At 36.5% G+C, this 15,182-nt stretch overlaps 1 pseudogene; it reads right to left on the reverse strand.

The window, feature by feature from the left end:
* Positions 1 to 379, reverse strand: part of LOC115277365 — a 124,509-nt pseudogene extending 124,130 nt beyond the window's left edge.
* Between the last annotated feature and the right edge of the window lie 14,803 nt (positions 380 to 15,182).

The following is a 15,182-nucleotide window of genomic DNA, read 5'->3' on the forward strand; positions in this document are numbered from 1 at the left end:
CTTAGGCTTCCATGGGCTTCCATGTCAAGAACATGTCTATCAAAAAGTGTTTGTTGTCACAATATGGCTAGTAAGAGCAAAATTTTCCCATTAATGGAAACACCTGGTTTCACAACCCCGGTGATTTTTCTGAATCATCCAGGCAAAATCAGTGCTGGCCACACACCTGTGTGGATTGTCACCGAGCTCACAGTGCCTGCAAGATAGATCACTCTTCTGGGAAGAAGGCAGTAGATGGCTCCAAATTCTTGAAATCTCGTGATGCTGCATCATTGATATGGCTACTGGCAAGCCCGTAGGAGCTGAGGTTTTCTGACAATCCTCCTTCAAGTTGTTTTGTTCTTTGGGACATGAGACGGACCATGGCTGTGGGCGTCATCAAAACAGTTGACAAGAGGGGCGCCTGGGTGGCTCAGTTGGTTAAGCGTCCTACTTCGGCTCAGGTCATGATCTCACGTTCGTGGGTTCAAGCCCCGCATCAGGCTCTGTGCTGACAGCTCAGAGACTGGAACCTGCTTCCGGTTCTGTGTCTCCTTCTCTCTCTGTCCCTCCCCCTCTCATGCTCTGTCTCTCTATATATCAAAAATAAGTTTTTTAAAAATTTAAAAAAAACCGTTGACAAGAATGTTACTGGGGCTAGCAAGGTCACTTAGTCTGTCCCGAAGGTTCAAAATGCCAGATGACCGTTACCCTCACTGCCTGCTATCCCCAGTCTTAAGTAGCTGTGGCAGAACGATTTTAGAGCTGTTCATCTCAATTGGCCACAAATGTTTAATAGTAAAATATTTGCTAATGATAAGAACCCATGATAAAATCTTCAAAGGAAAAGGAGAATGTTTTGAGAAATGCTTGATTTTCCTTGTGTGTGGCAGTTTTAAGTTATTAGCTTTTAAAACCATTATTTTTCAAGGAAAACAATTTGACCAAAATTAATGTCATAAGCTTTTGAGGTCCATGAAAATAAAGTTTAATAGAAAGCAAATAAATAAAGGAAATATTTCTCAGACATTTCTTTTATTTTTAATTTATTTTTTTATTTTTGAGAGACAGACAGAGACAGCGCGAGCAGGGGAGGGTCAGAGAGATAGGGAGAGACAGAATCGGAAGCAGGCTCCAGGCTCTGAGCTAGCTGTGGGCACAGAGCCCGACATGGGGCTTGAGCCCAGGAACCGTGATATTATGACCTGAGCCGAAGCTGGATGCTTAACCAACTGAGCAGCCCAGGTGCCCCTCTCAGACATTTCTTTAAAACATTTCTCCTCAATATTCTATTTCATGTTACCAGACAAATATCTGAATGAGCCATATTCATGAGAAAAAATTATACTTCTTTGGTTTTATTTTCTTACTCATACTTGCAAAGCATGTTCTCCTATGGGAACTTGAAAACACATTGTATAATAAGAGGCACATAGCAGTTTTACTCTAACAGCACAACAGTTACATGCTCTGAATTATCATGGAATAAACTAACTGAGAGAGAAAAAAGAGTAGTGTAATACGCCACGGCCAGATCTTGTTGAGTCTTTAGATCTTATTCTGAATAAGAAAGGAAGCCATTGATAAGATTTGAATAAATAGTGGTTCAATAAATAAATAAAAACATGTACTGCTTTGATATCCTTAAAGGAGATTTTATGGCCTTGTTAAAAATTTTTTAAGTTAACATATATTTTTGAGGACAGGGTAAGGGCAGAGAGAAAGGGAGAAAGAGACTCCCATGCAGGCTCTGCACTGTCAGTGTGGAGTGCAATGCAGGGTTCAATCTCAGGAACCCTGAGATCAAGACCCAAGCTGCAATCAAGAGTCAGATGCTTAGCAGACTGAGCCACCCATGTTTCCCTTATGGCCACATTTTAAAAGAAGAGAGGCATGCCTGTGTGGCTCAGTCAGTTACGTGTCCAACTCATGATTTCAGTTCGGGTTATGATCTCACAGTTTGTAAGTTTGAGCCCACATTGGGCTCTGTGATGGCAGCATGGAGTCCGCTTGGGACTTTCTCTCTCTCTCTCTCTCTCCCTCTCTCTCTCTCTCTCTCTCTCTCTCTGTACCTCCCCTGCTCTGTTCTCTCCTGTCTCAGAATAAACATAAAAAAAGTAAAATAGAAGGGAGACCCCTTAAGATACAATTGTTATAATCTATTTAAAAATAATGATGATTTGGACTAGGGCTGTGATGGAGGAAATAAATCAAACATAATAAGTATAGGATATATTTCTGGGGTAAAATCCAGCTCTTGCAAAGGGTTTGGGTCTTGAGAAATAAGAGTCAAGGATGTCTCCAGAGTTTGTTCTTGGGGAAATGGATCAAGCAGAGGTGCCAGTTCCGATAAAGAGAAATCCTGGGGGATGGGGGAAGAACATATTTAAATGTGTGGGAGAGTTAGATATTAGGAGTTTAAATCTCAGATGCTTCTGATACATCCATGAGAGTTGGATATGCAGGTTAGAATGTAGGGACAAGGTCTGGGATAGTGCTATTTGGTAGTTTTAGTATTATCTATGGCTGTATTGTCAAAACAGATGAATTCAGATAATAAGTCTAACTAATCATTAAACTTTCCTAATGATTAGTGAAAGATATAAGCAAAAAGTAGGCCAATGGCTGCTTTACAATATTAGCCTCTCAGATCACCACAAAACCAGCAGATACAACGTCCATGACAAAATAAAATAAAAGGAGAGCAAGACAAAACAGAACAAAGCCAAACAAAAGCAGGCATGTTTCCCACCTCGTGATGAGCATTGAATTTGGATAAAGGAACACATACTATGTGGATGGGCCAGTTAAACTCAGAAGAAGTAGTCTTAGTATGAAGTCCTGGTATCTATACTCCATTAGTCAGTCACACAGGAAGATAGTCCATGCAGCTCACTTTCATTCTCTAGCTGGCTTTGACCTGTAAGTCTCTGCATTCCGGTTTATTTTCAATAATTGCTGGAGACAAATGGTATGTTCTGCCTTTAAAAATCATTAGGTAGGAACTGCCTCAGATAATCTTGCTGCTATAAGTCTCACTGCAATATTTACAAGTAGGTGTTGCTGTGATCAGCATTGCTTTTTGCACGCACAGAGTCATCGGCATGGAGGTGATATGTTAGGCAATGGAATTAAATGTACAGTGTTCCCTATAAGAGCAAAAGTATGTGCAAGAGCATTCATTTTCAGCTACTTTTATACAAGGCTATAGTGGAGGAAGCACTGGATTCAACAGGGCTTGGCATTTTGCAAGGTGAGTACAATGGAAATATATACAGTTATTAGTGACGGGGGAAAAACAATATCAAGGAATAAACAACCTGCTGCTAGTTTTCTTTGCACCTGCTTGTCACATTTCCAGGATGTCTGAGATTCTAATCACATGGGTCTTCAAGAAACATGACAAGGATCCCAAGCAATAATTAGACCTAATTATGAGGGTCCTGAAAAGACTGACAGGGGATCTCAAACAACAGAGATCAACAAAGTGAATTTACACTGTCATTCACATTGAGTGGAAAACTCTTCTTTCATGAGATAGAACTCTACAGACCACAATTCTCCAGTTTAGTCCTATTGGCCAAAAGCTAATATTTATATTTTTTCCAGATTCTAGATACAATTTGATTATCAGTTTTGGTTTGCAAAAGTGCTATAAATTATCCTTTCATAGGAAAAATATATAATGTTTAATATAACATATTGCATGTATTATAATTGTTTTATAAATAATTATATAATAGGTAAATATTATATAATACTACTTAATGATATTAAGTCATAATGTTATATATATTTAGTCTTATAATGTCTGCTCTTATTTTAGAACATGACAGATTCTACTTCTTAAGACTTGTTTGGTACTACTTTCGAATAGAAGTCCTCCTTTTGAAATTTCACAAGAATAAATTCTGCTTCAGTAAAAATTTAATCATCTAGATAAACATAGGTTGGTTAACTGTACTTTCTCTGAAAGATTTTGTTTATTTTGTTTTTCCCTATAAGTGTGGCTGAATTTGCAGGCAAGATTATGGTCATGTATACTGAGTCCATTTATCTATATCCTATATGCAAAGAACATTGGAATTCATCAGAATTACATTTAAATTAGTTAAGAAAGAAAGCCCTGTTGCCTAGGGTCAGAACAATATGTGCTTTATGCAAACATTGGATTAGGCATAATCATATGCAACAAATGGAAAATTATATTATGGTCAACATCTATCAAATTTGCCAGCCTACAACCTCATCTTGTCATTTCTCTACCTTATGAATCATGCATTCCCTAGGTAGAATATCAGTGATATTTCCTAGGGTGTCTTGCCATAAGTCAAGGGCATATAGCAGCATACACTTCCAAAGCTTTGAGAGTTGTGGTGTGGAGAGAGCATGCTTCCAGCTCTCTTAGGTATATTCATGGTGAAGGTTGTTAAACTTTTCCTTTGGCAGAGAGGCTGGTTGTCTGGCTGGTCTCTGGCTTTTGGAGTATCTAGTAATGTGCAGCAGGTCAAATCATCTGTGTTTTAAAAATGTGCTAAGTTTGAACACAAGAAAATCCTGAGTGCTAAGTTTGAACACAAGAAAATCCTGACTCTGTATCACAAAGTTTGATTTCCTGGCTTCTTCAACAACTGTCAGCCAACAAATAACATACATTAAGACCCTTTCCGTTTACACTAGATGAAGTATGTTCTGTGACAATCTTGGCAAATACATAATAATCACATCCATTCAATGCTGAGCAACTGGCAAAAATACTCAGCCATATGTGGTAAAGGTAACTGTCTTTGTTTTTGTCTGTCTGACTTCATATGCTGTGTTCAGAGAATTAGTGCTGCTAAGCCTCTCATTCATCTGAACTGATATCCTCTGGACGTACCAAGGTGACCCTTTCTTATCATTTTCGCCTGAGTTTGTGCTCCTTGCAAAATCTGTTAGTAAATCATGTGGTCATTGTTATTCATAACCGATCTTTTCTGATGTTTTGGGTATTTTTTGTTGTTGTCCTCTTACCCCTCTCTTTTGTCTTCTCCTGATTAAGTCACAGTTAGTGGATTTTGTAGTGTGGTGGTGGCAAAGGTATTTCATAGAGTAAGAACATATTTTTTAACACAATTGGACAATAGGTTATGTGAAGCCATACTCATCTCCACTGTATTTTTCATTTTATGGCCCATTTATCTTTTAAAGATGCCACTTACATTGTAAAAAATATCTGGAACATGGGGCCCCAGGGTGGCTCAGTTGGTTGAGCATCTGACTTTGGCTCACGGTCCATGGGTTTCAGCCCTGCATTGGGCTGTGTGCTGACAGCTCAGTCTGGAGCCTGTTTTGGATTCTGTCTCTCCCTCTCTCTCTGCTCCTCCCTTGCTCATGTTCTTTCTCTCTCTCTCTCTCTAAAACAAACATTAAAATCTGTTTTATATATCCATAACTTTATGAAACAAACCATAAAATAAGTTGAAACCCAACCTGAAAAATAAATGTGCACATTACCTACTAGGAAATAAAGAGTTTTGTTTATTCTTCAGGTGTGACAGAAAAATAATCAGAAGTCAGGCATAAATGACACCCAGATGGCTCTCTGGGTGTTCTCAGGTCTACATCTTTTCTGGAGAATATTTAGATTGAGTCCATCACTTTTTGAACAATGTTTTGAATGCATTTGCTAAACTCCTATATGACTTATTTTTCAGCACCAATGAGCAACCAGGCCCCTGATGCTAGGAAAATATTTTAATAATCAACGTCAAAGACAGAATCCTTTTCCAGATAAAGAACTGCCAATCAATCATGTTACACTTGTGTGTGTGTGTATGAGGTTCCTGTTTGCTTACATTAACTACTACCGTGTATGATATTTTGAGTCAATGGAAAAAACACAAGTCTTTTCAACATTTTTCTTCTGTGGGCAAAGATTTTCTCAGCTCTAGTAAATTACAGAGCTTTATAATTTTGAGTCATATTTTCAGAGACTATTCCTTCTTTACCAGTCATGTGAAAGTCTTAGTGAATTACCCTGTAATTCTGAAGCGCATGTAATTTTTAAAATTTATTTGACTGATTTCCAATTAAGATTATCCTTCTAGATAGAGCAAATAAGAGATTCCTTTAGGGTCACTATGTTGATCTATTCATGAAGTCTAGAAACAAAGACAGACATATGTGGCCAGTTGAGTTTTGACCAAAGTGCCATGAAAGTGAATGAGAGAAATGTATTCTTTTCAACAAATGGTTTTGGAATAATTAGGCAGTTTTAATGGAAAAGAAATCCTGAACCACCACACATACTTTGCAACATAAACTCTGGGCCTAAATATACAACCGAAATGTGTAAAGTAATAGAAAATACATGATAAATCCCTTGTGACTTTTGCCATAGAGCTCTCCACTGACTGTGCAGAGCCTCTTGGGATTCTCTTTCTCTCCCTCTCTCTCTGCCTCTACCCTGCTAGTGCTCTCTCTCTCTCTCTTTCTTTCTCACTCTTTCAAAATAACAAAAGAAACTTAAAAAAAACCAAAATGAATGTGAACAAATAGGCTAAATATCTTCTGGTAAAAAATGTAGAGTTGAAGAGAGCCAGAGAAACAATATTTATGCCTAATTCATGATTTTTCAGTCATTCCTGAAAAATTAAAAGCAAAACAAAACAAAACTTTATTTTCTAGTATGTAATGCATACATTTGTTTCTAAATTTATATTTATTAAATGGTTTGCTTAATAAAATTCCAGATTTTTTTTTACAATAAATGGGCATCAAAGAGAAATGGATCACAGAATGAAAAAAGATGATGAAGAAGAATATGCCTTCAAATAACGTATTATCTTATTATGTTAAAAATAATCCGATCACTTGGAAATAACCTTTGACACCACCACACTACAAAATCTGATGAATGTTACCTAATCAAGAGAAGAAAAAAGAATGAGGTGAACAAATAAACAAAAAATGATGCTCAAAATGTAAAGAAAGAAATGTTCCAAATAATAACTATATTTGCTGTCAGTAGGTTTTTCAAGGAAGACAGCTCAGTACCAGTTTGGTCTGGGTTCAGGAGTGCACTTTTAGTTTTATTCAGTCCTGAAACTGCAATAATCAATGCTAATATGTGTAGAGCCTGCAGTGAATAAAATACTGCTCTGATTCCTTCTTTTCCAATCCAGGACCACCCGATAGTGCACTTGGGCTAGAGGGAATAGCTATGCTCTTCTGAAAGTTCCAGCACCAAATCTAATGCCTATTTTCCAAGCCTTAACCTCTTAAAAAAAAGAAAAAGAAAAAGAAAAAAAAATTGTCAGGATTGGGATAAATTCTCCCTATTCATACCTATGAGGTTTTTATTGTCTACTTAGGGTATTTATTAAGTTTATTTTTATCTTGAGAGATAGACAAACCAGTGGGGGAGAGTCAGAGAGAGAGAAGGGGAGAGACAGAGAATCCCAAGCAGGCTCCACACTGTCAGCAGAGTCTGATGCAGGGCTCGAAGTCTCGAACCTTGAGATCATGACCTGAGCCAAAGTCGAGTCAGACGCCTCATGGACTGAGCCACCCAGGTGCTGCTATGGTATTCTTTAAGTGTATCTACCAATAGCCTACCATAAAGCAATGTTTGAGATGATCAGAAGCTGACCAACTCACATTAGGAAAGAAAGAAATGGTGAAAAGAAGAAAATTAATTCTGCTGTTAAAGGACAAGAACCTTTTAGCCTATACTATCAAGAAGGTCACTTTGTATCTTATTTGTGTTAAAAAAAACACTCTATTTTAATAGTTAAAGCAAAGACAAAGTAAATAAAGGTTTTCTGAATTATAAACAAATCTCCATGTAACTTGAAATTTTGACAAAGAGTGTGTAATAATTTTCCCAATCAACTTTCCAAATCTGGTATCTGATAATAAGCAAACATCTGTAAAAATGTTTTCTATTTCCTCTGGTGAGAGTGCAATTACACAATAGAAAGTCAAATGTGAAGTGAATTGCATTGCTTTAAGGAATACAATTTTTATTGCATGTAATGACATTGTTCCTTTGTGTAGGAGAAGGGAAGAGTAATTATCTTAGACTAATTTTAATGCATGTTGGTTCAATTAACCAGACAATGTATGAATTATAGTGTTAATATCCATGGGAAAAGAAAAAGTTAAAAAAAAATACAAGGAACAGTTTCATTGTTGCAAAACCAAAGGAAATACTTCTTTGTGACAATGCAGGTGGTATAATACTGCATACAATCAAATTTTTACTATACAACGTTTTGGAACAAAATTGAATTCTGTCACATATGGTAGTTCATTGTATTATGATCTGCTCCTCTCCATGGTATAAACCACATTTCCAGATGGCAGAAGTAGATATGGACTCCCTGTGATTAAAAAAAAAGCACTAGGCAATTTTAGTTTTGGCATACTATATAACTGCAAAACAAAAAGCAAAGATGAGAACAAAGAGATATTTTTGCAAAGTTTATTGATTGTTTTTATTATTTCCTGACTCCATAAATAATGCATGTTCACATGATATATTTAGGAAGATGGAAATATTTGGAATTCTTGGAAATGGACAAAAAAGAGAAAACAAAATGACCTTTAATCACACGATAGAGAATGTATTGTGGAGGCACACATGTGTCTGTGTTTGTGTCTGTGCGTTAGTTACATAGAACTCACCTGTATATATGTATACTGAATTTGGAACAGTGAAAGCAAGATTTTATACTGTGAATGTTTGCTAAATTTTAGGTAGAGTGTTTGAAATGTAATTTAATAAATATGTTTCTTATAGTAAAACACTATCCTAAACCAGTCAATAGTGTATAAAATTATCTCCATAAATGACAATACCAGAAAATGACTTATGCAGTGTCAAACAGCTAGATGATGAAATCTCTCTCCAGAGCTAGTTTTCTTTTTCTTTTTGTTTTTAAGAATTTTTTAATGTTTATTTATATTTGAAAGAAAGTGAGAGAACATGAGTGGGGGAAGGTGGGCAGAGAGAGAGGGAGACACAGAAACTGAAGCAGGCTCCAGGCTCTGGGCTGTCAACACAGAGCCTGATGTGGGTCTCAAACTCATTAACCATGAGATCATGACCTGAGCTGAAGTCGGATGCTTAACCTACTGAGCCCCCCAGGAGTCCATTTCATCCAGAGCTGGATTTCTTAATAACTATACTGTAGTATACTTTGAATAAAGCTGTATAGCTATGTCAAATGATATAAAAATTGCCAAAGAGATGATAAAACTGTATGTTCCATATAACAAATAAAAACAGTTTAAAAATATCCTTTAAAAATGGAAATTTAACATTTTTTTTAGTTCAACCAGCCATTTTAAAACTTGTTTATTCATTTTACTATACACTATACATGTAGATTTTTTAAAGAAAATCTTTAGGAGCTTTTTATGTAATGGGATATTACTTTTTTTCCCTCTTATTCTTGCTATAGACATTTAATCTCAATATGTTCTTTAGTTATCAATTTTATTTTGTTATGTCTTACAAATAGGGAAATTTTAACTTCTTTAATTAAAAACATACCAATTATCCATCTTGATTTCTCCTATTATTTTTATATATAACGAGTCCCTTTAGGGGTGCCTGGGTGACTCAATCAGTTGAGTACCCAACTCTTGAATTCGACTGAGGTCATGATCCCAGGGTCATGGGATCAAGCCCTGAGATGAGCTGCACACTGAGCATGGGGCCTGCGTAAGACTGTCTCTTTCCCTCCCTCTGCCCCTCTCCCTTGCTGGCGCTCTCTCGCTCTCTCTCTAATAATAAAAAATAAATCCTTTCATATTGCAAGAACATGCAAGAATCTTGTCAGGTTTTTACAATCATAATTATAAACATTATTTATTTCAAAAGTATTTAGCTTTGAAGCAAAACTCATCTTTGTGTTTTTTTCTTAAAGAATCAATCCATGGCTTTTGCATGATTAATTAAGCAATAGTACTTACCCAATCATTTCTACCATTAAATTTATATTTTTTCAAATAATGAGAACTTTTTATTAGAACTTTATATTATGTTCTATTGTTTGCCTTTTATTTAACCTGACAAAGATAGGTCTTTATATATTTTACTACACCCTTGTACACAAATAGATACAATATCCGGGCCATCAGCTTAAAAGTGAATGGGGTGATTCCTGGGCAATGTGGCATGATCTGAATCCTTTCTCTCATACAGCAAGCACCTATTTCAAATTCTGGATAACTTTGGGAAGTGGAATGCTTTTACTGTGTCTCTTTTTATGTTTCTGCAGAATCATCCTCCATGTCATCCAAAAGCAAAAGAAGGACCTGCAGCTCATCATGATGATCCTTGAACACAAAATTAGAAGAACCAAGGAGAATAAAAAAAAGGAGAAACTGTGGGAAATAAGCTTAGGAACTTCCTGGGCTTGCACTGATGGGTTAACAGGGCATAAAGAATTAGAAAGCTATAGGAAGAAATCACCCAAGATGAAGTAAACAAGGTTAGCTATTCAGGGCAGAAATGACCCACAACTTAGTCCTAGAGCAGAGAGCTGCTTTCACAGGAAAGAAGGACCAAACTAGGTAAAGAGGAAAACAGGGCTAGAGACCTCGAGGGGTAAGGCTGCCCAGAGCTGAGCTAATTTAGCAATAGAAGGGTGCCTTGTTGACCCTGAGGTAGCATGCTCAGCCTTCTTGTCCCCTAGCCATATTTAGGTCAACAGAGATGGGGCCTCACATCTGCTGTAAACAACCATAGGCCCAGCTCCAGAATTGTGTTTTTTATTGACCCAAACCCCTAACACCTCATATTTTCAAAACCTCCTTTCCATTGTGCTCATGAGTTAATGATCAAGATTTCATTGTCTCTTTGTACGTGTCCATCACACTTGCAAGCCTTCTGATCCTAATAAAAACGGAGCAAGGACCCTTATTCAGGGCTCTTTCCTCCTCCTGGACTTTAGCCAACTCTCTCATTTTTAATCCTGTGTCCCTCTCTCTTGCTGCACAAGAGAGAACTCCAGACCCTGAGTCTATGACATTCTTGGATAAAAGCCACATTCATTTTCCTTCCTGTTTACACTCCAAAATTTTGTACATAGAATAGATTCATTTCAACCAGGTGCATTTTCTTTTTACTTTTCTTAAAATTTTTTGAATTTTATTTATTTGTTGAGAGAGAGGGCATCCCAAGCAGGCTCCACTCTGTCAGTGCACAGCCCTATGCAAGGCTTGATCTCTGGTACCATGAGATCCTGACCAGAGCTTAAAAATAAGAGTCAGAGGCTTAACCCACTGAGCCACCCAGACACCAAGTAGGTACACTTTCTATATATAGATATCCATGTGAGAAATAAAAAATTAATACAAAAATGTAGAAAAGAGGAATAAAACACTCACTGTTCTATCAATGAGATAACTACAAAAAATAGGATCTCAGGAGTTAGGAGCGATATCAGTCTCCCCTGTATATATGGAGCTGAGAATATGACAGGGGAAGAGAAGAAAAAATACTTGAAACGCCATCTGAGAATTATTGACACTGGGTCAGAATTAGAGCCCACCGATACAGGAAGCTCCACAAACACCAGTCAGAAGGATTCTCTCTCCGGAACGTCAAGATCAAATTGCTGTTTTCAGGTTCCACACAAGGAAGTAGATGTTAGCCATGTATCTTCCTATTCTTCCTGCTAAGCTCAGATCAATATTATGTGTTTCATATGTGATGATGTAAAAACATACAAACACTCTATAAGTTGAAAAGAAAAAAACGGACTGAAGATTGACAACCACAGAACACACAGGCAGATAGTTCCCAGGGTTTTTGATAGTTCCTCATGCACTCCAGACCCAGAGCTGAAGAAGTCAGAAGTCCAGAAGCATCACTGAATACAGACAAAAACATAAAATTTAAAAATAAATTAAAACCTGCTTTCTCTGGTCAAAGACCCAGGAAAGGGGAAGCAGAGGAAGGCAGGAAACCTTTATGTAATAACTTCAGCTAACACCACCACAAAAAATAGTGCCCACCCCCATCCATGTCTCCAAAAGCTGAGTGGGGGGCCAACTGTAATGAGGGATGCCTCACAGGTGTGGTATCCGACAATTCCAAACGGGAACTGGAAACATCTTCCTGCCCAATGGTAACAACCCCCCCCCATACACATGATGCTACTGTAGACCATCTGAGCAGCCTTACTTTTAAATCCAATCAGCAGCAATAAGGAATCTCTCCCAGGACTCTTCTGTGTAGTGTCAGAGGAGGCTGAATGGAAGGAAGAATTTTCATCACTTACCAGAGGTAAGGAAACCTTCAATCTCCATGTCCTTACTATAAGCCACATGGGCAGCGGTGGCAAGGTGACTTCTTCCTTGCAACCAGGGTGTATCAGTAGTGGCTTAGTCAGAAACAGATGCTTTGCCCCATGAGTCCGCAGTGAGAAAGTTCATCTGCTGCTGACAATGTAAAAGAAAACCTACTAAAATAAAATATTCAGATAAGAGACACAGTCACTTAAAATAACACCCAAGATTTTCAGGATGCAATAGAAAAATCATTCATTATGCCAAGATCCAGGAAAATATCTACATGAAAGAGAAAAGAAAATCAGCAGATGTAAACGCCAGGATGACACAGATGTTGATATTATCTGACGAGGATTTTAGAGTAACCATCATAAATGCTACAGTGACCAGGTCTGAAGCTCAAAACAAATGAAAAACAGAAAGTCTTAGCAAATGTATAAGTACCCAAAAAAAACCCAAATGAAAATTGTAGAAGGGATAAATGCAATTGGAGGAAATATAACTACTTAGTGATTGGACTCATGAACAAAACAGAGTTACAAAAGAGAGACTCATTGGACCAGAAAATAGAATAATCAAAATTCTACAACTTGCAAAGCAGAGAAAACTCCTGTGCTTTAAAACAAATATCAAGTTATTAAAACATAAATTAAATGAAATCGTGAAGAGAGTATCCTTTTGGTCACAGTGGGGAAAAGTCTGAGAAATCAGTAACAGAAAGATAACAAAACAATCTTCTGTAAACTAAAAAACACATTTTTGATAATCAGTTGTCAATGAGGAAGCCTCAAGGGAATTTAAAAAATATATATATAATAAACAATAAAAATGGGAATGTAACACATTAAAATTTATTAGATGCAGCTAACACAGTGCTAGAAGAGAAATTAATAGTACTAAATACATTTCAGGAAATAACTCTCACAATAATAATCTAAGCTCTCTCCTCAGGAAACTAGAAAAGGAAGAGCAAAATAAACACAAAGTAAGAAGGGAGAGGAAATAATATAGAAAGGAGCAGGAATCTGAAAGTAGGGGCGCCTGGGTGGCTCAGTCGATTAAGTGTTGGACTCTTAATTTCAGTTCAGGCCATGATCTCAAGGTTCATAAGTTCAAGGCCAGGGTCGGGCTCTGCACTGACAACACCAGGGAGCCTGCTTGGGATTCATCTCTCTGCCCTGTCTTCTCTTTCTCTTTCTCTGTCTCTCTCAAAAATAAATAAATAAATGTTTTAAAAAAGAAATCTGAAAGTAGAAAAACAATAAAGAAAATAAATGAAGCATAAAGTTTGTTCTTTCAAAAAATCTATAAAATTGACAAACCTCTAGCAACTGGACAAAGGGAAAAATAGGAGAAAAGAACAAAATATGAAATACTAGTATCAGGAATGAAGCAAGGTATATCACCACCGACCCTGAAGATATCAAAAGGTTAAAAACAGAACATGGTGACGAAAGTATTGAAATACATTTGACAATTTAGATGAAAAGCTTCAACTTTTCTTAAAGGACAAGCTACTATAGTTCACTGAATACCTAGGATGGCCCTATCAACTATTAAATACATTGAATTGAAAATTTTTTAAATTCTCAAAAAAACAAACATCCAATATTATTCTGATTCTATAACTAAAGAAGGGACAACACCAAAAAAAAAAAAAATCCACAGGACAGTGCCCTTCATAATTGTAGACAAAAATATTTAACAAAATATTAGCAAATTAAATTCAGTAACATACACAAATAATTATCCACCATGATCATTTGGGATTTATCCTAAAGATGCAAGACTGATTCCATATGAAAGAGTCAATCAATGTAATCAACCATAATAATAGCAGGCTAAATAAGAAGAAAATAATATGAATCTATCAATTGATGCAGAAAAGTAATTAACAAAATTCAATACACATTCATGATAAAACCACTCAGAAAACCAGGAATGGAAGGCAACGTCCTCAATTTCACAAAATAACCTACGTGAATACTACAGCCCTCATTACATTTCATGGTGAAAGACTGAATTCTTTCCTCTCTAACATTAGGAATAAGACAAAGATACTCATTTTTGTTGCTCAGATTCAACACAGCACCGGTTGCCCTTACTAGACAGTAATATAAGAAGAGAAAGTAAGAACATAATGATTGAAGAGACAAACCCTTCCTATTTGTAAATGACAACTATACAACTTTTAGAAAGAAACATAGAAGAAAAGTTTCAAGACCTAGTGGTTGGTGAGGAGTTTTCAGATATTACACCAAAACAATCCATAAAAGAAAAAAAAGCGCTTTATTGTAATTAAAAATATTTGCTCCAAGATACTTTTAAAAGAATAAACTAAAACAAGCCACAAAATATGAAATTATATTTTCAAACCAAATATTCACATAGCTTTCATACCTGGAATATATGATCAAACTTTAACATTAAAAATATAGAATATGGACAAAAGCTCTAAAGGTACATTTAATGACAAAGGATATGTGCATGGCAAAAGAGTACATGAAAAAATGTTCTGCATCATTCTTCCTTAGAAAAATGAAAATTAAACCATAATCTTTTGATGAGACTGTAAAATGATATAGATACTTGGAAAAACAATTTCCGTTTCTTTGAAATTTAAACATGTGCTTACTTGGGTACATAAATCACTCTCCTGGGCATTTATCTTAGAGAAATAATTGAGATCTGCACGTGCGCGCACACACACCGACCCCCCCACCCCCACCCCCACACACAGAGCTAATTGATGGAAATAAAATTACTTTAAAATAATCAGATCTTTTCCTTATGGGTCTGGTAGCCTTGCGGTAAGGCTGACATGAATTAAATGATCACTTAAATATATTTATAACGTCGTAGTATATTCCGTGAAGGAGAAATACATGATCCATGGGTAATGCAATAGAATGAAC

Source organism: Suricata suricatta, chromosome 14 (genome assembly GCF_006229205.1).
Source record: "Suricata suricatta isolate VVHF042 chromosome 14, meerkat_22Aug2017_6uvM2_HiC, whole genome shotgun sequence".
In the NCBI taxonomy this organism is placed as follows: Eukaryota; Metazoa; Chordata; class Mammalia; order Carnivora; family Herpestidae; genus Suricata; species Suricata suricatta.